Below are 25,920 nucleotides of genomic sequence, written 5' to 3'. Positions count from 1 at the left end.
TTGGAGTTTGCTTAAATGTGATAGAAATATTCAAGAATGCAAATTATTTTCTTGTTTCTAAATATAGTCATTATCGTTTTGCTTGTCTGAACTTTCAAGACTATAATTAATATTTTCTAAATTTAACCATTAAAACTAACTGCTATTATATTTTTACTTTTAACTTTCACAAATATGATACAAATTGTAAAATAAAAAAATAATTTCCAAACTAAAATGTCCACAACTGTATTGAGAAAGCTTCTACGGTTAGTATATCATACCAGAATTAAAAAAACAATTCGAAGCAAACTCATTATGTGAACATCACATGAGAGAGCCATAAATAATGAAAATCACTTTGAAACATTATTTAGCCTCCTTTCAAAGCCGTGCAATATTAGAAAAAACCAACGCGATTTTAAATTTGAAATATACCCAATCTTATCAACAAAAGAATTTATGCGGAGTAGTGGGCACCTGTAATTTGTTAGGATATCTGACCATAAAGCGGCATATTCCACTCGAACAATGGCTGCTGCGTTTGTTTTATTTCAAGTTCGTTATATTCTCTGACAAAAGCATCGTTTGTCAGCGTATTACACGCCGGTATTTGCGTTTGTTTTATGTCAAGTTCGTTTGTTTTATGTCAAGTTCTTCTGACAAAAACATCGTTTGTCAGCGTATTACACGCCGGTATTTACGGGCGCGTGTTAGAACATAACCAGAAACCAACCTATAACACTCGGCAACGTATAATGCTCGGCGTCGATAAAACCTTCCAAAGGGCGTGGGAACTACATATACCCGGCAGCCCGAAGAATATAATCGTCGAAGGAGGGAGGGAAATTATTATCATTTTCCAGTATTTTTCTCCTCATCTATCTATATTCAGATTGGCAAGTCTGCGTGCTTAGATGTGTGTTTGGTTTCCGTGTGAGTGAGTAAGTCTGTTGTTTTAGTATGTCGATTTGTGTGTGATAGTCATGCCATCTTTATGTATGTGATTGTATGCATGGATGGTACTGAATTCTATTTATATAGTATGGTTTTAAGCTTTGTTTTGGTATCAAATTTAATTGAAAATCTTACAGGTTTAACAACGTGTTTGTTGCAGATTTAATTACGTGTTCATTGATTGATAACTTGTTCATGTCATCCTATTTTCTAGGAGGATGGTAATGTTGACTTTTTCAATGAATTCACGGGACTTCAATATAATGCAAACCTTTCAACATCCTTCTCCAAAAAAATTCAAGGTACAGGTATGTAATAGCTTCCATTCCCATTCTCATTCAATAGAATAATAGATTAGCGACCATGGCTCCATTAATTTGCGATAAATCTGCCATGAATTTTATGAATAATAATTTTCGGAAACATTTTTAATAATTGAACTACTTTGCAGTTTAATTTAATATATCATATTTAAGTTTTTATGGTATGTTCAATTAAACTGTGATTCGCTCCTCCTTTTAATAATTGAACTATTTTGCAGTTTAATTTAATATATCATATTTCCCATAAGCTTCACGAGTTTGTTTAATTATTTTTTAAGTTTTTATGGTATGTTCAATTAAACTGTGGTCCGCTCCTCCTTTAACCGATACGCCTGGAATCTTTATGCACAAGAACTTCAGCGTGTCACGCGTTTATGTTATAGACGTTGTGGTAAAGTGCTTTCCGCTTCACCTTTAACGGATCACATCTTTTTTGAGATAAAGGAGCCGTGGCCTGGAATTTTTATGTCATTTTGAAATAGATAATGTTATTGTGCGGTGATATATATGCGTAAGTTCAAGCGAATAGTTCGAATTTTTTTTTGTTGACATCTTCCTCTTCTATCTGTCATCTGTATATGCTCTTCTAAAACCCCATATAAGACACTTCCTCTTCTATCTATCACTTGTATTCAATCGTGTGGTCCATACTCACATTCCTCTTTCTGTTTGTCTTCCTTTCACATCACGGCCTTTAGTTGTTTGGGAAAAGCTGATGGGTACTTGGAGTACCACCTCCATCTTCCTAAACTAACATTTAACTCCTCTGCAATGCCTCCTTCCTCGTTCTTTTTATCAACGATGGAAGTTGAGCCCTTAAGGAAACTGAGATCTCGATTTACTCGTATTTATGTGCAGACGCTAGTCACGGAGATCGACCGGCGCACGACCAGGAAATCAAATTAGCTTACGATATTGATACTACTATTTCCAGAAGCAACATTTCTGAGATACCATTCTTCGACAGTTGATGATGGTCTATGGATCTCTGCTAATGGATTCTTTCATTGGGATTTTACAGGAGGCAATATTTAAAAATGAATCTAGCAACTTCACATATGGAAATTTTTTTATGTTCAACGATAGTTGGGCTACCCCTTTTGATCATGCCCTTGGGGCTAACGAGTGAGTTGTTCATAGCATGGAGCTCCTTCTCCCAACATCTATGCATTTATTTGGTGCTCATCCTTGAAGATATGATGATTTTCATTGGTCAACTATGAGTGCTCTATCTAATTAAAATTTTTGGTGCTACAATGACTGCCATGGTGACCAACAGTCAGACAAGTTTTTAATTAATGAATCGATCAGAAGGACTCGGCTCAATGCACAGGAATTCAACAGAGTTCAACAAACACACTAGCAGACAACGATGTGGGTATGGAGGCTAGAATGTTATGTGTATAAGTGATGCGTAGGTTTTAGGGCCTTCGAGTGGATAGAGCATCAGAGATCATATGGTTAGAATAGACAAAGTGTCAAAAAGGAGTTACGAAGGCAGAGAATGCAACTAAAATATAGCTGATAGGATATTCATCAAATGCGAGTTACTAAGGCAGAGAATACAGCTAAAATATAGTTGATAGGATATTCATCAAATGCAGGAATCATAGCCGAATCTTCATGCACGTAGAAATAACAAAATCAGTGGCTCAAAATGAAGCAGGGCAAGAGAACGCTCGCTTTGATACCATGTTAAACACATACATGGCAGAGGCAGAATATGACTGATAAACATTGAGTTGCATAAATTATCAACATGATATACATTTATAGTACATTGGAGTGACCATTGGTTTCCATATTCCAAGGTCTCTTGGACTCCGGTGGCTATTCACATTTCACACCAACCCATAGAGGATTAGGTATCCAACACTTACACTAATGACAATGGTAAATGTTACATTAATGTTAGAAAAGAAATTACATTAATGGTTGATATGGTTGATGGGGTTGACCATGGATGAAGATGGTTAACCATTATTGACCATATTCAACCACAACAATATTGATTAACCATTATGGTTCACCATATTCAACCATAAATACTTTGGCTCACCATGTTCGGCCATTCTAACCATGGTTGACAATGGTTAGGCATTAAGAGTCGATAGAGCATGGAATGTTCTAGGTTGATTATGGTTAACTGAAGATGAGCATGATTAATCATTGTCGATCATCGTTAGGCATGGTTGACCATAGTTGATCACGGTTAACCACATTCAACCATAGAGACCTTGATCATGGTCGACGATATTCAACCATGTCTGACCATATTCAACAATGGTATAATCATGGTTGACCATGGTTGATCATGGATGACCATAGAGGCATTTGTTTATTATTATGTTTGAAATTATTCATCATTAAAGACGTTAGTTTACCATGTTGTTCTAACCTAAGCATAGAGATCTTGATTAAAATAAATAAAAATAACTCATTATAATATTATATAATTTTCTATGAAATTTCTTCCCAAACACGCCCCTATTATAATTCCACTTGACACTAAAATATTGTTAATACCAGAACCCAAAAAAATTGGACCTGCCACTAACAAATTCACATAAATTTGGAGGAAAGTATTAATGTAACAAACTTCTAATTTTATATAGTCACATATCTAATTGATTCGTTGGAATTTGGAGCAGTGGTAACAAACTATAAGTTTATATATATATATATATATATATATATATATATATAGAGAGAGAGAGGGGTATTTGTTGGTAATATAAAGAATTACCGACAAATTTGACATTGTAAGGATTGAGTTTCGATCAAGTGGATCTTCCCCAAGACCACCAGAAGCATTATGATGATTACGCCATGCATTTTTTTGTTAGGATATGTACAATTTTAATATTCTTGAATTTTGTTGCAACCTGTTTCAATAAGGTAATATATTCATTATTTTAGTTATTAATATCTTAATTTGTTCAATGTGTCTTATAGCTTAATTTTTTTTATATCTTTTTTATTTTTATATATTATATTTTCTTTATTATAAATATATTTTTATCATAATTGTAAAATTTAATTTAATGATTTTAAAACTTTTCTAAAATAGAAAAGAGCTTTCCACTAGACTTTCAGGTTGCATATTATTATTTTACTAAAATTTATTATTTTAATAAATAAGATCATAATGAAATTACTGTAGTTTTCTTTCAAAATTGAAGAGATTTCTTCCACTAGATATTTATATCGCATTATAATAATTTAGTGAATTTTAAAATTTTATTCAATAAAATTAAAATGAAATTATTGTAGTTTTTCCCATTTAATTGTTTTTTATTGTTCTAATACTAGATATATTAGTAAAGAATCTTATTTAAAACATATTTATTATTTTTAATGAGTTAGCATGATGAAGATAATGAGTTAGTGGAGGAAGGAGAGGACATTGTATAAACAGGGATGGGATATAGATAGAAGTGCTAGTGATTTGTGCACATCTAGATTCCTCCAAAAATATCCAACCTGGAATAAAGATGAAGGATTTACCTCAGGAAAGTTGAGATAATTAGGAATAAAGATCTCATTAACGAGAAGAAAACACTCAAATATTTTAGTTAAGACTTATTTATGGCAAAAATAGTAGGATGAAAAGTATAAGAAAGGAAAATTTTGAAATAATTGTCCATCAATATGGACCCATACAAAAAGTTAAATGTTGAATCCCACGTATGTTCTGTAGGGTATGATTTATCATAGTTAATGGTTGACGTGGTCAAGTATAACACAAGAATACGTGGGAGTTCACATTCAATAGGAATTTAATCACCCTTTAAGGACAAGGGTCATGCATACACATAGAGAAAATAGAGAGAGTAGTGAAGGTTAGTATAGGAGATCTTATTAGGTCAAACATTGTTTGAAAATAAAGAATCTTGATAAATTCCTAAAGGTAGAAAATATGCATCTTGTGTAGAAATTAAAAGTTATACTAAATGCATATATACGAAAGCATGTCAACAGGATTAGACATAGTGTTTCTAAGGAGATAGCCTATCAAGGGGCTTTGCAACAATTTCCCTGCCAGGATCATTGAACTTCGTACAAGTAGATGGTCTAAATTCTACACAAATGTGACAAGTGTTGTGTTTCTTCATCACAAGAACAATTTTGGCTACCCAAGTGAGAGATACATGAGGTAAAATTCATATGGTAGAGAAAAATATGGATATTACCTTTCTTATTCTTACACAGATCCCTATAATCAACATAGACATGAAAAATCCTTGATTTTCATAACTGGAATGATTCTAGAAATCCATTCCATCAAATAAACTAGATAAATGCACTGAGTGTGGGGGAAGTTTTCTGCAATATGGGGATAATACCAATAATCATTTATTAGTAGAAGGAAGAATTTAATAAATCACGGGGAAAAGAGTGATGTAAGTACTGATCTGATGAGGAGGAAAATTGGCTGGAATCATAGGGTTATTCAGAGTCAAAAGTTTATTAGAAGCATTGATGGGAATATCAAGAGAAGCTTTTTTTCAAGGTTTCCTTCAAAAGGTGCATCATGGGTTTTGTTGGGATATTTCATCCAATAGACATTTCATGAAGAAATAAGGAAGTACAAGTCATCATTCAAGTGCTTCGAACAATGGAGAGAGGAAAAAGGATGAGGTAATTCTTCCATAGGTTGATTAGATATCATCATATCTTCCATGAGGGTTTCATCAAAGTGAATCAAAGTATCAATGAAGTCACATGAACAAGAATGATTAATACCCTAGTAGGGTGAAGAGTAAAGGTCAATTTCAACATCATGGGAATATATCAATTCATATTTGGTAGGGCCCATTTTACCAAACATATGAGGAAGGTATCCAAGGATTAGTGGACTTGTTAGAATCACATGCATTGGAATAAGGATCAAGTTAGACATAATGGTAAGAACTCAACTTAGGTTCAACAAGAACCATTTCACCAAACATACTTATATCCTCAAGAAAGGAGTTATCTAGGGATATATGGGCCCATTTGAATCATATAAAGGGAGTGAGAATTAAGTTCAATGCCATGAGAAGGACTCAACACGTGATCAACATCTGCCATTTCTCCAAAAATTCTAATTTCCTCAAGAGAAGGATTGATGCACGGATTAGTGGATCTATGAGAGCCATGCGAGAATTATTGAAAGTGCCTTCCCCACTTCGCACTTGGTGAAATGGTGGAGGGTTAATAACCATGTGTTGATACTAGGCTTCAAAAGGACTTGTCATATTAACACGTTGATGAGAAACACATTAATGGAAGAATTGTCGATGAATCTCATCTATAGATAGGCACTACTGTGTGAGATGGTCTTTCCCAAAACCTTACAAGGAACTGATTTTTCCTCTTATTCTCTTTTGAGACACCCGTAACATTATCTTGGGTTTGCGATGCTCCTTGTTCCTCATTCAAAGGTTTAGATTTATTCTCTTTCCTTTTACCTCCTAATTTGTAAAGGTTTGTTGTTGATGTGGACTCAATTGACTTGACCACAAAAGTGGGTACAAGAGTGTTAGGAGTCTGAGTATGAGGTTTTCTAGCTAGGGTACTAGACTATATACTTATTTGAACCATTTGAAAGGCTAGCTCACCAATGCTTTGAGAAGAGATTTACCCCACTACATGATAGGCATGGGTTCTTGGTTTGTCATTCATAGGATCAGTCGATGATGAGGAGCATTAGGAATGCATCTACTTGAGAATATAACAAGTCAAGCTTATGGGCATGGTATGATTCATTACTCCTCAATTTGGGCTCCTACCATGGCTACATATTCAATAATACTAGGTGCAAAGGACTGTATGAACCACTCACGCAAGAATTCATTAAGGAACTTGGTTCCAAAGAGACTTCATCTTGTTCTACTATCATGAATATTATAATAAATGTGAGTGGAGTTATCTTGATAGAAGTTGATGAGAATCTTTCCTCTAATTGCTTACCTAACATGGAATTGAAAGTGATTGACAAAATCCTATGTTAAAGGCGTGAAATTATCATAAGTGTTGCACTTAAAGAAGCACCTTTTGTAAGAGTCCACTAGAATAAGCGAAACCTTATGCTACCATACATGAATGAGTTGGATGAGCACCATAAGTTATAAGTGGTATATGGGTTTCACGATCTTCTTCAAGATTAGTATCGAACTTAGGAATGTCTATTGGCATTTTATGTGGGATACATGGCCATGTTGGGTTATGCTTAATGGGATCATTCATTAACATAGAAAAATCAAACAAAGAAAGTGTTTCCAATAAAGGTGAATTGAATGATGCTCGGGGTGGGATAGCTCCTCCACCTAAAAGTGATTTGGCTAGAGGTGTTTTCTCTCATACCAATGTAAACCTATTACTATTTAATGCCCCCAGCAACAAAAGGATTTCCAAAAGGATGTTAACTTCATAGGCCAAAGGGATATCCATGCAATAAAAATAATTAATGCATGGGAACACTATAGGAATTTCCTATGCTTGTTCAGTGTGTTTTGACATCTCTAGGATCATAGAAGTAGGAAAGAATTGTCAAAATTTATTATCACTATATCGTTATATCCACATAGTGACATGATTGTATGGAGGTACATTGAGTACTACCATGAAAGGTGAAATTCTTTTGTTCTCATCTACTAGCACTCCTACCATATCCCAATTTAAAACGAGTAAGAAATTTTTACTATGTGGTTAGATGCCACGACATTTTTACTATGTGGTTAAATGCCATGATATGTTTTGGATTTAGTAACTCACCTAGACTAGCTAAGGAATGTGTAACCTTATTCCTTAACAACTATTACTCACTCTAGAAACAATAAGAGTTAATAGGATCTCCATTATTGTACCATTTCACTCTCAATAAAGTCAAGGTATTTAAAAGTTTTGAATTTATAATATGTAAATTTTAAAGGAAGTGGAGTATATTGAATCCTTTGAAATCATTGATAAATATATGATCAAAATAGATTATAAATTAGTTTTAAAAGTTCAAAATAATTACTGTGTATGGATTTTTATAATAAAAAGGATAAAAATTTACTACATTCTAATTTATAAAGAAAAGTAAAAATTTACCACTTGAATTTAGAAATAAAAATGATTTAAACAAATTAAGATATAATAAAAAGGATAAAAATTTACTACATTCTAATTTATAAAGAAAAGTAGAAATTTACCACTTGAATTAGAAATAAAAATGTATTAAAGAACTTAAGATATATTTTTTTCACACGGTGGGAAAACCTGTCATAACCTAGTTGTCAATCTAGCAGTGAGGACAACCGTCTCTCATTGCAGCATGACTCATCACCATTATTTAAGGAAAACGAGGTCACCCTGACTCATCACCATTTTTTAAGGAAAACCAAGGCACCTAGAATAACTCGACTCATCATCGGTATTCAAGGAAAATCAGGCCATGTGAAATAATCGACTCATCACAGCTATTCAAGGAAAACAACCTCATGTGGAATAACGAGTTGGTGGTTCGTAAGGGGGTAGGCGGCTTTCACTCCTACGAGATGCCTCTCAGTCTTGGGATGTTAACTCGTTCCCTTACTTCTAAGGAAGACGAGCCCCAAAACAACTCCAGGCTAAAAAACAACTTAAAATATTATACCAACTAGTAATAAAAATAATATAATAAATATTTATTTTAAATTAAAAAAAAGTGTTAAATTAAAAGTAATAAGTAAATTATGAAATTATGCACAAATTTAGTTCGTAATAATAAAAAATAATTTAAAAAGTTTAAAAACTATTTAAAAGTAACAATAAAAGTATATATATATATATATATATATATATATATATATATATATCATTTTCATCCTAAATTGAGTAATTACATTTACCTATTTACATTGCTAATTAGTAAATTGTTTCAAATAGAATATGACACACAAGTTTGAAAAAAAACCAATAAAAAACTTCTTTGAGACATCCTTATATTAAATGAAAGCCATATTGGGATAAATTTGGATTTAAAACAAAAAAAGAAAAACACTCATTTGATTAAAGATCATTTGATGATATCCAACCATGGCTTGATTGTGGTTGAGCACCAACCATGGCTTGATTGTGGTTTACCATGGTTGATCATGGCTAACCATGGTTGATCATGACCAAACAAAGGGACATTTGCTTATCATTATCGTTGACATTGTTCAACTTTATAGATGTTTGTTGACCATGCTAAACTAGCCTAACAATAGATATATTGATTGACCATTATTGTTCATCAAGGTTAATCACAATCGGCCATGGTTAATGATGGTTGACCATAAAGACCTTGATTTACCATCTTCAACCATAGAGATGTTGATTAACCATGTTGCACCATGCTAACCATAGATATGTTAATGATCATTGTGGTTGACCATAGATATGTTGATTTACCATTATCCCATACCAATTTCAAACATACAAGTCTTGGTTGACCGCGATATGCTAGCATGGTTGTTCATGGTGACCAAGTTGATGTCCATTGACCATTATGGTTAATTGACCATGGTTGACCATGCTTGATTTTGGTTTAGGGTGGTTGATCATGGTTAACCAAGTTAGATGATTCTAACCCTAGAGATTTTGATTGACGATTACCATTGATCACGGTTGATTATATCTAACCATGGTTGATCATGGCTTACCATGGTTGACTATTTGTAGCCATTATAACCATAGTGGTCTTGGTTGACCATTGCGCTTCATCATGGTTTATCATAATTGACCAATAAATCTAATTTTCATTAATTAATCCTTTTTAAAGTAAATTTAATTTTTATTAATTAAATTTTTATAGATAATTTATGATAAATAACACAATAAATTTGAAATAATATTTTGTAAATTTTTAATTTAAACCTAATTTAAACAATAGTTTAAATATGCAATAAAATTATGATTCTAAATTCCTTGTATTAAAATATAACATCAAATAATGATTTGAATTTTGATGAACTGATTAGAAAAAAAGTCATTTAAATATAAATTCAAATAACAAGAGAGAAAAATTCTATAATTTTTTGTTTTTCATTTTTAACTTAAGTTTAATTATACAATCTATAGAGTTTAAAAATTTCATACCTCTCTTACCCTAAATTCATCCCTGAAGTTGAAACGCGGTTATTTTAACACAGTAAAATTCAGAACAGTAAAGAATAACTCCTTTTAAATTTGATTGTGCAGAGTGGTGACCGTGACATTAAATTTTTCAAACCACTTCCTCCAATGCCATGTCTAAATTTTTTATTATATTAAAATATTAAGCGACACTAGAGTGATTAAAAAATCGATAAAAATCGAGCTGAAAAGCATCCTCCTAATGCCACGCACATAAACGTTCTTTACTTTCCGGAGACTATATATATATATATATATAAAGCTTTCCAAATTTTCGTGGTAGCCATAATATGTGAAAGAGGTACAAACTACCACAGTCGATGCTGTGAAAGGAAAATTTGAAATTGTTTGTCTGGATCTTTGTTTTTTTCAGCGGTTTCTTCTTCTGCATCATCCGCTTCTCCTTCCTCGGCTTGCTTGGATTTCGATTCTATAAATTGAGATTCCTCTCAACCACCACCGTTTGACATACTGTCTGCCAGCGCGTCTTTCAATATTGGTGTTTCCCAGGAGAAGAGTCTTGGCCAAGCTTAGCCGCGGCTTCTGTTTTTCTCCCTTCGACCAATTCCTTTCGCATTTTGTCTAATCGCCTCCTGCTTCTGTTGTTCGGAGATGTGACGCAAAGGCAAGGAGATACGGAGCGTTTGATCCCTAAACTCGGCCCTGATGCGCCCATCATTATTCAAATTTTGGGAATGACAATAGCCTTTGTGAATCTTTGCATTTTGTCCAATCTTCCTCGCATATCTAAAGCTGACCAACCAAACCGGGTCGACCAAGATATTGCGCATACCTAAGGAACCATGTTACCGTTGATAAGTCACATGTCGGATCCGCGAATTGTGTAGATAACTCATATAATGCGAGGATATAACTCATAAATTGCGTAGATAAGTGGTATATTACGCGTAGATAATTTGGATACCCTAAGAAGATAACTCGCGTATTTGTCATATTCCGCGGATAAAAATGGTATATGAGCTTGATAAGAAGCATATTTGACTTATATAACCGCGTATCTAAACGACATAAATCGCAAAACACTGGCTAATCGCGATAGGTGAGGCGCATTTGTAAATTATTATGCGATATGCGAGTTATTTGCATTGTATACGCTGATTATCAAATGATATGCGATTATCTCGGTTTAAATATGCGGCTTATCCCGCTTCAATATGCGACTTATCTGACCGATTACGCGAATTATCATAAGGACAGGGGATTATCGCCTCCAGATTATCAACGCGGTCGTGGCTCAGGCGGAAATGGTTCGCGAAGCCCCTTGTAGTCCGTAATGGCGATTCCAATCTCTGTGTGTCAGCAGACGTGATACACATTTCGCTCACTATCGCCTTCATCTACTACTCATTGTTCGCAATCCATTTATTGAACCAGAATTCGATAATGAACTGAAGGCTCTAGGAATGCTGCAATTAGCGTCCATTCTCTTAATTTGAATCTCTGTGCGACTCTCTCCATCAGTTTTAGGGCATACCGTTTTAAACAAAGCCTATCATTGCTGCAATTGGCATCCGTTCTCTCAATTTGAATCTCTGTGAGACTCTCCATCAGTTTACCCACGCCATACTATTTTAAACAAATCCATGAGATACACTTTGTAGAAGAGGTATCTATAATATGTCCCATCTAACTGGTGACACCCGCCTATTATGCGTCACTGTGGCGGATGATTACTTCCAAAGCTATGATCACCCCACTAAATTGGTCTAGCCTCTTCCGAATAAACATATTTTACTTTGGAAACTTCCAAGCATTTTTTTTGTCAACAGAAATTCATGAACGCCATGGAATGTATACAAGAAAGCAAGCTAGGTGATCTGTACGAAAAATGCTGGATAGTATTGAAAATAATTGTATATTAAATCAAATAAACCCAGATAATCCCAGGTAATCAACCAATCAACTAGTCGTGTAATTAATTGTAATTGGATCCCTTAGAATGACTGTTTGACGCTAACACGATTTCCATATAATCTTTTTTGATGTATATAATCTACCCCTACTGTGCCATTTTCAGGCTCTAAAGCTTTTTCTCCGTTATGCACTCACAATCAAAACAACCAAGGTGTCACATTTGCTTCCTATACCTGTCTTTACGAGTCTTGTGAGAGGACTGGAAATAAAAAATTGCGTTTTGCAAGCGATGTTGGACAATGCGAATAAACTGCCGTATTGGCAAGCTGATGTGAATTGTCCAGTTGACATTTCATGTTGGAACAGAAAGCCTTAAATATCAAACATTATGGTAATCAAAATATGGCATCATAAGGCCCGAAAATTAACCTATAGTTTGAAGGTACGTACACAATCAAATTGTTGCTATGATTTCAGTTTTAGATTGCAGGTTTCATTTCATTATGCAACTTGCTATTAGTATTTGCTATTAGTATGCGGTACCTAAGTAAGTCTGCGATGTTACGCAACTTAAGTCTGCGATGTTACGCAACTTGCACGAATTCCTCTTCCTCCCATTACGAACCATTTTATTAAATAGCCCTTTTTTGAATCCCAATGGTGTGAATATTCTCTTTAAACTTCTCTCAACTCTGTTTTTTTTATTATCGAAATTACAAAGCCTCCAGTAGTCGGTCAAACCTCCGTGCCAACTCACAGCTTTGGACTTACAATTACAATACCATAGGCCATGTAGTATAAAGACCAGTAGGTTTATGATCCCGTTGACACCCACTTAATAAAATAAAATATCTGACGTATACTGCTTTTATTCGAAAACGACCTTAGTTGGTATACACCTAAAAGTAACTCTTTCTAATTAATATAGAGAAAGTTCGTTGGTAGCGCCAAAAATAGTGCATATATAGAAGTGTGAGTAGATGGACCTTGCTAATGAAGTTTAGGGCATTATTTTCCCGAGTTTAAATTTATATTTTGCTGTGTTTATTGAATTTAGTGAATTAATTTTTTATTATATTTATATATATATATTTTGGATTTTGATGGTACATGAATTTAGTATTTTTCGGAAATTTTGGGAATTTTATAATTTAAATTTGTTATTTAAACAGATTTTTATTTAATTTAGAGTACATTCCACTTAATAATATATTCAGAATACTCAAAAAATATAATAAATAGAATATTAAAAAAAAATAATAATAAAATTTAAGATATTATCAATCTTTTTGTAAATGAATTTTTAAACATTGTTTCTATTTGAATATTTATATATTGCAATTTATTCAATTCAAAATAATATCTAATTTATTATTTGAATAATAAATTCTTTCAAATTTGAAATTTTATTGGTGTAAGACATGCTGCTTTCCATCTATTTAAAATTCAATAATTATAGTAAAGCATTTTCTTTCCATTCAAATAAAATTTTATAACTAAATTTTGTATATTTAGTATAGTGAGACTAATAAAATAGTTTTCATGTTATAATTATTTATTCAAAATATCTAATTTATTATTTGGATAATCAATTCCTTCAAATTTGGAATTGTATTTTGTAAGACATGCTACTTTCCTTCTATACAAAATTCAATAACATATTAGCGAAACATTTTCTTTCCACTAGATAAAATTTGAGAACTAAATTTTGTTTCTTTGGAAATTATGAAATTATTGTAGGATTAATCGAATAATTTTAATATTATAATTATTCAATTGATTTGAGTTATAAATTTTTAAAATCTAATTGAATTCAATTAGAATTTTTTTTTTTTTTAGAATATGAACCGAATTGATATCAAAGTTTCATCCAATTCTAAAAAATTTTCAAAATTTACCATTAAAATAAATAAAAATAACTCATTATAATATTCTATGAAAATTCTTAGTGAAGAAGCCCCTATTATAATAATATTAATATTAATATCCATTTTTAAGGTCAGAGCCAAGGCAGACACCAAATTGGTGTATGAGACCCCCTTGTTTGTGGGACAAGGGACCCACCTCCGCGCAGAGATTTGACTGCTAAGTCTCGATTTGACTACTAAGTGTACGGAGGCATACATACTCTACCCCCCTCTGGTTTTGAACCTGTGACCTCTTAGGAGGAAACACATGCTCTTAACCATTATGCCCACTCAAGCTATATATTAGGCCCACTCAAGCTGTATGTGTTTCCACTCGAGACTAGAATATTGTTAATACCGAAAGCCAAAAAATTCGGACCTGCCACTAACAAATTCACATAAATTTGGGGGAAAGTACTAATGTAACAAACTTCTAATTTTATACAGTGATATATCTAATTGACCCATTGGAATTTGGATCAATGGTAACAAACCTTAATTTTATATATATAGAGATATGTGAGTAGGTATTTGTTGGTAATATAAAGAATTACCAACAAATTTGACATTGTAAGGATTGAGTTTTGGTCAAGTGAGTCTTCCCAAGATGACGAGGAGGATTACGATGATTCTGCCATGCATTTTTTTGTTAGGATATGTACAATTTTAATATTCCTGAATTTTGTTAACCTATTTCAATAAGGTAATATATTCATTATTATAACTATTGATATCTTAATTTATTCAATGTATCTTATAGCTTAAATTTTTTTATAGCTTTTTTATTTTTATATATTATATTTTCTTTATTAAAAATATATTTTTATCATAATTGTAAAATTTAATTTAATGCTTTAAAAACTTTTCTAAAATTGAAAAGGGTTTTCCCACTAGATTTTCATGTTGCACATTATTATTTTCCTAAAATTTATTATTTTAATAAACAAGATCATAATGAAATTAATGTATTTTTCTTTCAAAATTTAAGAGAGTTCTTCCACTACATATTTATATTGCATGATATTAATTTGGTGAATTTACCACTTGAATTAGAAATAAAAATGTATTAGAGAATGTGATTTCTACCTAAAGACTTTGATTAATTCATTATAGATCACAAAAGCTTGAATACAGAAACGTATTAAATGTTTTCTTAAACAAGAAATTCTTAATATAGTGAGAATTGTTATAGGATTAAGAATAGAAATAATAAATTATAAATTATTGTAAAAAAGATAGAATCAATTCTATGAGTAGTCATTCATGTTCATAATAACATGATGTTCATAGTCAGATTTTTCTCATAACTTAGGTATCTATCTAAGAAACCAACAATATATCAACATATAAACAAGAACGGAAATGTTCATAATAAGATGACGATGTTGATTATATGAGTTTCATAATAATATGTTTTTTCATAACTTAGGTATCTATCTAAGCAACCAATAATATATCAACATATTGTTATGAAACCAACTCACAAAAAGATAGAAAAGGTAGATGAAAGCCTTAGAAATAAACCTCTTTGAAGGGGCAACCTCCTTTACATTACACACATGAACAATTTTTAGATGATTCAAATGAAGAAACCTCCTTTCTATATATAAGAGTCTATGTGGTCACAATATAACCAAGCCAGCCTAACAATAATAATATAAAGGCACAAAAATAACAACAGGGTGATTCTATGGGGCACAATAATAACAATATGGTAACAATATGGGAAAAATAATAACAATGAGGGATACAACGACAATAGTAATGGGCAGATCACTAATATTATAGGGACCTAACATGCCCCTCTCCTTCAAAAAAGTGTTGTCCTCAACGCTTCAGTAGCTCTGGATGTTTATGTATAAAATTCTCATCCTCCCATGTGGAATATTCAATGGGTAAGTTCTTCCACTTGATGAGATAGTCAGAAATTGAGCTATTTCGTAGATGTCGAGTTCTTGTTTCATTGACTGCTTAAGGTTCCAATATTATTTTTCCTTCTTCATCAAGTTCTGGCAATATTGTCTGAGATGGAAGCTTGTCACCTATAACCTTCTTTAAGCCTGAAACATGGAAAACTAGATGCACTTGAGAGGCTGCAGGAAGCTCCAATTTGTATGTATTAGTACCTGTCTTTTGCAACACCAGGTACAGACCATAATACTTTGGTGATATTTTTTTATCCTTCTTAGCTTGCTTGAGGGACATTTGTTTATATCTCTGTAGTCGTATGAATACCAAATCGCCTACATCAAAAATTATTTTTCTACGATGTTGATCTGCATGTTATTTCATTCTATTTTGTGCCAAGATGAGGTTATCCTTTAAGAGTTGGATAACTTGTTGTTGATGCTTGATGTGATCTTCCACTGCTTGAACCTTAGAATTTTATCTTAAATATGATGTGATGGATGGTTGATGATATCCATAAAGTGACATAAATGGGGTCATTTTTGTTGCAGTATGGAAGGAAGTGTTATACCGCCATTCAACTAGAGGCAACCATTTGACCCATTGGGTCTGTTTAACAGATACAAAGCAATGATGATATTCTTCCAAACATTTGTTTACTATCTCAGTTTACCCATCAGATTGAGGATGTTGAGATGAGTTATGAACTAAGTGAGTACGAAGACAAGAAAATAATTATGTCCAAAAATTTCCAGTGAAAATGGGATATCTGTCACTTACAATAATCTTTGGGTTTCTGTTAGGTCTCTATACTACTAGTGTAACCTGTTATTATTATTAATACAACCCCCTTATTATATTGTTGTGCCCATGTAGTCCCCATATTGTTATTATTGTGCCCCATATAAGCTGACTATTGTTATTATTGTTCCCTTACATTATTATTGTTATGTGAGATCTGATTATATTATTACCTCTTAGAGTCCTATATATAGAAAGGAGGTCTTGTCATTTGTATCATCCAAGAATTGTTGACTTGTGTAATGTAAAGGAGGTTGCTCCCTCGAAGAGGCTTATTTCTAAGGCACTCATCTATCCTTTCTATCTCTTTTTGGGATGGTTTCTTAACATTTTGTATCAAAGCATTGGATTTTAGGGTTTTGATTCTCCAAACAGGTCATTGTGGTACTTTTGCTATAATTGTTTTTCTGTGGCATTTCAGAAGCTAAACAAAAACCCACTTTAGAATAAATCTTGCTGAAGTGTGCATCTGAATGTTAGAAGTTGTCTCGCCATATCTCTAGATATATGATCTAAGGAAGTTAGGGTTTTTGCGGACTCCTGAATTACGTCCTAAACAGGTGACCTTGGGAAAATTGTCTTAATTTACTCTCTGAGAAACAAATTGAAATTTCATAAGAAGTTACAAAAGAGGAAGGACTGTAGTTTTCTGTGCCTAGTTTCAAATCCAAATGTCGAAATAATGACACATGGCATGCCGTACAAGTTCGTTATACTGAAATATTATATAATCAGGTCATATTAGGAGATTGGGCATAACTCTTTCTTGGAGAATTAAATGCTGATCAGACTTGCAAGGTTAGAAAGAGGACTCAGAGGGCTACTGCAGTAGTAAATTTTAGAACTTTGAGATCTAAAAGTACATAGTTACAGTCATTTCAAGATCGCATTCCTGAAATCAAGAAAAGGCGATATTATGAAGTTTGATGGGAAGGATCCAGTAAATTGGATACTACAAATGGAGCAATATTTTGATCTACATGGTGTACCACTATTACAAAAGTTATATATTGCATCTCCATATTTAGAATTGGATCAATTTTTATGGTATAGAGGGCTTTGTTCTCATAAACATCTTGTTACATGGTCAATTTTCATAGCATAAATGATAGCACATTATAAGGATACAAAGAGAAACAACTTCTTTAGAGCAACACCACAACAATTGGAAGAAAAGAGAGAAAAAGGGCTTTGTTACAAAGTGGAAAGAAAAATTATGGCAACAAGAAAGTCTACCCCGCACAACTATAAATATGGAAGTGTTGTTTCCCTTAGCTTTCAAAAACCTACAAGGGTCACACCACAACAATTGGAAGAAAAAAGAGAAAAAGGGCTTTGTTACAATTGTGATAACAAATACATTAATGGTCATAAGTGTGGTGAGAAGAAATTATTTCACATTAATTGTGCAGAGGAGGAAGAAAAGGGTCAAGGAACGTCAAAAGAAGAGTATATACACCAGGAACCAACCCCAGAGAATGAAAAAATGAATCTGACCATATCTTGTAAAGAATTGGAAAGAATTACCACTCCTAAAAATATTAAGATAGAACGACATATCAAGAAGAAAAATGTTCAAGAAGTGAAATATCATATCGAGAAAGAAGAAATGAATCTGACCATATCTTTTAATGCCTATTCATGAAACCATGGAGCCCATCATTTGATCCCTCAACAGTAGTCATAACCTCAACAGCAGTTTGGGTGAGATTGCCAAGCATACCTTTGCATCTTTGGAATCTCTCCTCACTAAAAACCATTGGAAATGTAATTGGGAAATTTTACTACAGGTGCCAAGAAATAGAGGAATATGCTCGAACCACCTATGATGTGCATTTGTGTGGAAATGGACTTCAGTGCCGGATTCCTAGCTGAAATAAAGCTAACAAGTAAAGTCAATGTGTGGAACCAGAAACTCGATTATGAAAATGTCCTCTTCAGATTTCGATCGTGCTTTGAGACAGGCCATCTAGCCAAAAATTTCTCAAAAGTTTCCCAGAAAAATTCAGCTAGAAAAAACCACCACTAATCTACATGGTGGGAAGGAGCACAAAAGGAACACTACACTATCATTAAAGAAGAATGCTCTAGAGAAAACTCTAAATCACAAGAAATCGGGCAAGAAAGAAGAAACTCTTAAGACAAGCAGGGAGAAAGCCCCGCCCAACAACAAAAAAGTGAACTCAATGACCACTCAAGCATCAACAGTTATGAGGATTTGGATACCACAGAAAATAAATCTTCATTTAACAGCAAAGCAAATATCCTAAACCAAACTTCTTCTCTGACTATCTTCAAAAGGATGAACACAATAGGTCACGAAGCTAAGACACCAATGTCCCAAGGACCAAGAGAGATGAAGGAGATGCACGATAAAGGAAGTTGGAAGACCATAGAGAAAAAAAGAAAGCTACAATACCAATCTCACCAAGAAAGACTAGGATCTAGACAATTAAAAACTAAGAAAATTATAGGTCCGATAGATCAATTTGGTCCCAATGGACATTAACTATTATCATCATCATCATCATCATCAATATGTTAAATTATTAATGATGTTAATGGATATTTTTCACAAACATATTAATCTATCAACATTAATGAAAAAAATTATGATAAAACTTTGCATTAATCACATTATTATTGTTTTGGTAGTAGTATTTATTAAAAATAGGTATTATATTGATTTAATATGTTAAATGATTAATGATGTTAATGGATATTTGTTAAAAACATATTAATTTATTAACATTAATGAAAATAAATTATGATAAATTTTTGCATTAGTCACATGATTATTGTTGTGGTAGTGATATTTATTAAAAATAGTTACTAATTATGTTTTTTATCTTAAAATATTATGTTAACAAAATGTTTATGTTTTTTTTCAAACATTCAAATTAACTATATATATATATATATATATATATATATATATATATATATATATATATATATATATATATATATATTTTTATTTATATTTATACATTTTTAAAATGATATAAATTTATATTAACCAAATACAGTTAAAAAAAAAAGGAAAAAATAATAATCTCATTATAATTAAAAATCAATAAAATAAATAAACATTAAAAATATGATACGATAAAAAGATAAGACTTAATTAAATATAAATAAAATACACATATTCATGTTTATAATAAAATTCATGGCTAATACAAATCAACATAACAAACACAAGCATTCATTGACAAAACACTCATAATCATACTTAATCAATTTCAAATAAACAAAGATACGACATACAATTTCAAAGGTAATGGAATATAAAATTTAAACACATACATTCACAAACATTGAGAAAGCCACCCACAGATACAAACATTTGAAAAAAGAAGTTCTGACATGTATATGAAATTTTAGACAACACCTAGAATACAAATTTAAATGAGAAAATATACAATTTAAAATTTATAAATATCAAACACAAAATACAAATTCAAATAGAAAAAATGATAATATACAATTCCAAATAACGAAACACACATCATACAATTTTCATTCAATACAAAACAAACTATAAAATTAACTGCAATCACAATTTAATACAACAAACACACTATTACAATTTCAAGTCACCTACAATACAAATATTCATAAATAAGCACACACACACGTATATATCCAATTTCAAATAAAGGAATATACAAAGTAAAAGTTGAAATAAACAAACATACAATACACAAATTCAACTAAACACACAACATACAATTTCAAGTCAATAAAAAAAAATGCTAAAATATGATTATGCAACTTTAAAGAAAAGTAAACTCATAACATGCAAATTAAAATCTACATTATACATACACATTGAAATTCATAATTCAATACAACAAACAAATGATTACAATTTCAAATTAGATACAGATATTTATAAATAAATATTCATACAACCATTCACGTATATATGTAATTTCAATAAAATAAACATACAAAATACATGTTCAAATAAGAAAACACACAATATACAATTTCGTGCCCAAATATAGATGAAAATAATCATTGTCAAAACCACTCATATATAAGAAATTTCAGACAAGAAAACACACAATTCGACTAAACACACCGTCAAAGCCACTCACATATACATGCAATTCAACTAAGCACAAGCTTACACAATTTCAAATGAACAAACAAAAATGGTACACAATTTGAATTCAAAATATCAACATAAATGCATAAAACATTTTCAAAATCACAAACATATATATATATATATATATATATATATATATATATACAAATTCAAATAATGTTACAACTCTCTACATTTAGAGGTATAGTATTTCCAGTGAATTAATTAATTCCCAAATTCCTTCACAAATATCTACTCCTTAGCTACTAATGATACAAGAAAAAACTTAACCTCAACAAAATAGATAAAAATGGTATGATAAAGTCAAAAAATAGTTGTAATAAAGATATTTAGAAAAGTGTGAGATACCTTTTCCTTATCTATCCCTAGAACTATAAATAAACTTCATTTCAAATACCAAGCTTGAAGTTTAATCCTAAAGTAAAAGTGTGACAATCTAAAAAAGTTCCAAAAGATATTAAGTTTGCAGAGACTAACTCAAGGATATTTTACTAAAATCTAGTACTCCTCGGGGCGTTTGAAACACAATGGAAATTAAAATTGGTGCCATCAAGTAAGGCATACATAGATATATACTTTTCTTAGTTTTTAATTTTCCATCATGCATAGTCAAAGTGCTACATATGTAGCCCTTTCTAGTATTGCAAAATTTTCATGAAAACTAAGTGAAGGATATTGTATCAAAAATTCCTACTCTTCGAGCTATTTTAAATAACTAAAAGTTAAAATAAGTACCATAAGGTAAGACATGCTAAGGTGATTTTTTTATTAGTTTTCTAGCAATTTCAAACAACTAAAAATTAAAATAAGTACCATAAGGTAAGACATACTAAGGTTGATTTTTTTGGTTAGTTTTCACTTGTTTTGAATTTCCCATCAGGCATAGATGAAGAGCTAAGCATGAAATATCATTTCTTCTATTTTTAGAACAAAATATTTTGTTCTTGTTATGAAAAAGAGCATAGACTACTGAGGAAAACCATTCAATAATAAAAAAGAACCTAATAGAAGAAAATAAAGGACACATCTATAGATGCTAACAACTAATTGTGAAGACACCACAAAAAGATATATATGATTACCATACCTTGTAAGTAAAAGTAATTGTGAGAAATTGAAATAGATTCTCTTCAACTCAATGTCAAATTGGATGGTGAAATTATTAAAATAAATAAAACCCAAAGGATATACCAAGTATGTAACCGTTGTTGAGATAACAAGGAAGAAAATCTTATCATAATGCTTAAATGTAACACATTTACTCATTTTATCATAATGCTTCAAAGCAACACATTAACTATTGAAGATGACAACATAACAAAATTCCAGGTTATGTCATGTAAGGGAAATATGTAGTCATGACATAGAAATTTTTGTTGCGGGTAATCAACGATTAAGGTAAACATTGAACTGACTTATAACACTATGTAGCAACGTGTGTGAAATTACCAAACATTGTAATTTATCTACATAGTAAAGGTTTGAAATTATTTGTAATCTATCATGACTCAATCTTGCATAGTATCAACCTAATAGCATTGTATGGAAGAATATTTGTTACCATGACTTTTTATAAATTATAAGGGAAATCATTAGTTATTGAAATATGTCGCTTCAAGCTGATAATGTAGCTTAGCTATTCATTTTAATTCAAACAACTAGCATTTTGAATAAATGAATCCCCGAAAAATGAGGAAAATACTAACAAACAAGACATCCTCACCAATTACCAAAACCAGATCGAGAGTATATACCTAAACCAAAATTCTTCCTATAACCAACTGAGCTCATTTCCTTAATATCAACCTCTAGAACGAGCATTGAGCACAACAATAGTTTTCATGAATATTAAATAGGAACACATAGTCAAGTTAATTAAATTGGATTTTAACTTAAGCACATGTAATGTTCATGGTGAAATGTATACTTTGAGAAAACTATTAAGCACACACCTAAGATCAAATCAAAATGTGGGTAGGAAAAAAAATCATAAGTTTCAAGAAGCCATATCAAATTGGGACATTGAGAATAGTAGTCATTGAAATGAGGGAAAACTCACCTGCCAAAAAAATGCCTTCTAGAGTGTGCACATCTTGTTAGGAAATTAAGAACAAAAAATGTTTTTCACTGGGCTACCTATAAAAATGGAAGAGTACTGATAGTTGAGAAATGTAAATACTAAACCATAATTCATAGAAATATATATCTAACTTGCAGTTTACACAAATTGGTTTAAAAAAATCCCATCCACCCAAGTACCTCATACACTGTTAAATCTCAAATCCAACTATATTAGTGTTAATAAACAATATTAGATTACATTTCTAAAAGCACGTAGTAAGCTTCTTTCCTAGATAAGTAAAATGGGCAAGAATCCTACTCCAATAATAAATAGAAAAGGTTTATGGAAGACACACATAAATTATGAGTTTTAAATACAAATTTAATTAGGAGCTTTGAGATGTTCATGATATTTTTTTGGCTTGGCTATGTGAAATATATCATGAGGTGAGTGTTTTGATGTTCATTTGAGTTTTCCAACCATTTCATTTATAGGATACACTAATTACTATATTCCTGTCAAGATCAAAGAGCATGCCTCATTATAAAGATTCACACACACAATTCCACTTGCCCTTTTTAAAATTTATTAAAAACATTTTTGTAAATTTATCAAGATACTTACCCTACATACATATTGCTTTACAATTTTAAATAAAATATTATATTAAAATCCAATAAATTTCATATAACAACTATTAAAAAAAATAATAACATAATATATCCATCACACTCTCCAATCTTAAATCCTTTCAACACAAATAAAATGAAAAATGAATAATAAATAGACACTTAATTATAAACTGCACATCCATATCATAATATGAGTAAATAAAAAAATAAACAAAAACAAAAACATGAATTGAAACCTTATTGTGCATTTGAGATTTCCCTTCGGAAAAAGCATTAATTGAAATAGAATAAAAACAAAAAAATCATCCACGCAACAAAAAAGGATGAACCTGGCAATCAAATCATCACCTCAACATCAACGGAAAAAACATGAACATGGCAACAAAATCCTGGACAGAAAAATCATGAACCTGGCAACAAAATCATCTGTGTGGATGGAGAAAGAATGAACCTCGTAGCAAAAGCATTAGCCCAACCTAGATGGAAAAAGCATGAACTTGGTAACAAAAGCCTCAGTGCAACCTGGACGGAAAAAACATGAACATGGCAACAAAAGCATCAGCGTGGACGGAAGAATCATGAACCTGGCAACAAAAGCATCACCATGGATGGAAAAAGCATGAACTCGACGGAAAATCCATTGTCCTGGCAATAAAATCATTTACCTAACATCTTTTTCAAAAATAGAAAGCACAAGAATAGAAATTTAAAAAAAAGCAGAAGCATCAACCCATTCGTTTCCAAAAAATAGAAAAGTGTGAGAATTGAAATTTAAAAAAAAAACAAATAAAACATGAACCCTATATATATCTATATTAAGTCTTTATGTCTATATCCAGTCTGGTATGCTTGTGTCGGTGTGGTTTGAGTTTTGGGTCTGTTTTCTATCGATGTCTAGGTTGAGTCTGCGACATTCTGTGAGAGGAGGAGGTTGATAATAGAAGGGAAGGGAATGGCAGAGCTAGGCATTCGATTTAATTTGAGTTGTTTAATAGTTTTTTGGGCTTATGGAGATCAATTATCTCTCAGAAATGGTATGGATCAAATTCAATTCTATTTAATTTCATTTCAGTGTTTATTATGTTCATCTCTGCTGTGGTGTGAGAACTAATTCCATTTCATAACCTTATATTTTTGTTGGGTGCATTGTAAATTATTGGCAAGGAAATGAATGAAAGAAGAAAATAGGTGGTTTCCTAGCCTATTTAGCTCAAAAAATTAAATATAATCCTAATTCCAGGTATTTGTATATGTATCTCTCCTTTTGATTAGTTTAAACATGGTGCTTTAGCCATTTTTATATTGAATTTAAGCCTTTGCTTCCTCCTCAATAATTCATAGTTTTTCTTCAATCGGTCCTTGTACACATGTCTCTGGCTCTATCTTCGCCAATTTATCCTATCCCCTAGGAATTCAATCATCACTGTCTATGTCTTATTAATTTACTTTCTTGTATAACACCTCTTCTTCTTTATTATATTAACCCATGGTTGTGTCTTGTGTTCTTTGTTCCTTTAACCTGTGGTTTGGTGGTTGTTTTTTCCCCATTTTTTGCATAACGTGTTGTGTCATGTGCATTAGCCATGGATTTAATGCTTTGTTTCCTCAATAATTTTAGCCTTGTTCCAAGTGCATCAAGCATGGATTTAAGGCTTTGTTTCCTCCTCGAATGTGTCCACCATACCAGTTCTATTAAATTGAATGGATTTTTCATTTAAGGCTCTATTTCCTCGTGGGATGTGTCCACCATACCAGTTCTATTAAATTGAATGGATTTCTAATTTAAGGCTCTATTTTATCCTAAATAAATTCACGAGCCATGGATTTAACACTATCTTTCCTCCCGAAAAAATAGGCAAGACATGGATTTAAGGCTTTGTTTCGTCCTCAAATGTGTCCACCATACGAATGAGTTTTACATTTAATGCTCTGTTTCCTCCTCATAATTTTAACCATACCAATTTTATCCACGTGTGTACTCATGCATTTCTTTGGATTCAGATTCACCTTAACTACCCGCATGTCTGTGTATTGTGTTATGTGTCAATTAAACCCACCCACCAATGAATTTATTTTCTACTCAAACTCAGTAATGGGACCATATTCCTGCTTCTATCATCTTGCGGTTACCCTTCCTTTGTTTTGACAGGTTTATTGAACTTTCAAATTAATATATAATATCCATTTTCAAATTAATAATATATATATACATAAAACTCAACTCCCTTCT

This window comes from Pinus tabuliformis, chromosome J (assembly GCF_031772625.1).
Source record: "Pinus tabuliformis cultivar Carrire ecotype Pingquan chromosome J, CPIR1, whole genome shotgun sequence".
Taxonomy (NCBI): domain Eukaryota; kingdom Viridiplantae; phylum Streptophyta; class Pinopsida; order Pinales; family Pinaceae; genus Pinus; species Pinus tabuliformis.
Note: the sequence above shows the minus strand (reverse complement) of the source record.